The sequence below is a fragment of the Apaloderma vittatum genome, unplaced genomic scaffold (genome assembly GCF_000703405.1).
Source record: "Apaloderma vittatum isolate BGI_N311 unplaced genomic scaffold, ASM70340v1 scaffold22716, whole genome shotgun sequence".
Taxonomy (NCBI): domain Eukaryota; kingdom Metazoa; phylum Chordata; class Aves; order Trogoniformes; family Trogonidae; genus Apaloderma; species Apaloderma vittatum.
Window position 1 is genome coordinate 28541 of NW_009723760.1, and position 275 is coordinate 28815.

The window sequence follows — 275 nt, forward strand, 5'->3', positions numbered from 1 at the left end:
GGGTCAGATTAGATGATCTTAGAGTTCTTTCCCAACCGTAATGATTCTCTGTTTCTATGACCCAACCCGTCTGCTGCTCAGCCGCGCCTCTACTCCAGCCCGGACCCTGCCCAGCGCCTCCTCCTCCTCCTCCGCACGGCCCTGCCCGCCCCTTCCCCAGCTCCCGGCACACCCACCGCGGTACCCTGCGCTGCCCTCCCCGACAGCCCCGGGCAAACCCTGCCCCACACTGCACCCCTGTGCCGGCACGGCTACCCCGAACGGCAGGACGCCGC